Source organism: Otolemur garnettii, unplaced genomic scaffold, assembly GCF_000181295.1.
Source record: "Otolemur garnettii isolate 467f Iridium unplaced genomic scaffold, OtoGar3 scaffold00032, whole genome shotgun sequence".
In the NCBI taxonomy this organism is placed as follows: Eukaryota; Metazoa; Chordata; class Mammalia; order Primates; family Galagidae; genus Otolemur; species Otolemur garnettii.
Window position 1 is genome coordinate 15,912,724 of NW_003852427.1, and position 392 is coordinate 15,913,115.

The 392-nt window shown below is 35.7% G+C and overlaps 1 protein-coding gene across 2 annotated transcripts in view; it reads right to left on the bottom strand.

The window, feature by feature from the left end:
• The window catches only part of PLSCR5 (phospholipid scramblase family member 5), a 36,439-nt gene that overhangs the window by 10,466 nt on the left and 25,581 nt on the right, over positions 1 to 392 (bottom strand). The gene's annotated exons all lie outside the window — the stretch shown is intronic.

Below are 392 nucleotides of genomic sequence, written 5' to 3' on the forward strand. Positions count from 1 at the left end.
AAGATATCTACATTTTTCACAGTCTGAATATTAGCTAGCTCATTGATAATCAGGGTCCTGAACTTTACTCAGGATAAAACTTCTGATATGTGTGATTGCATGTTTTTTAGTGAAAGTAAAAAGAAGCCAAAAGTCTAAATTGAAGTTGAAAGTGATGGAAAACTTGCTTCTGGAGGAAAGAATGAGTAGGATGTTAGGGGCAAGAACAGAAAGACAGGGTATGAGATCATAGGATGGAGGGCTGCCTAACAGAAGTGCAATCTTCTAAATTCTGATTTTTGAGAAAAGTCCATCCCAAATTAGGCGTCTATGCATAAAACTTAGTCTTTGGGAGTAAAAACTGTGTCAACTAGGATTGGTTCTACAGTAATTAACAAGAGAGAAAAATAAGT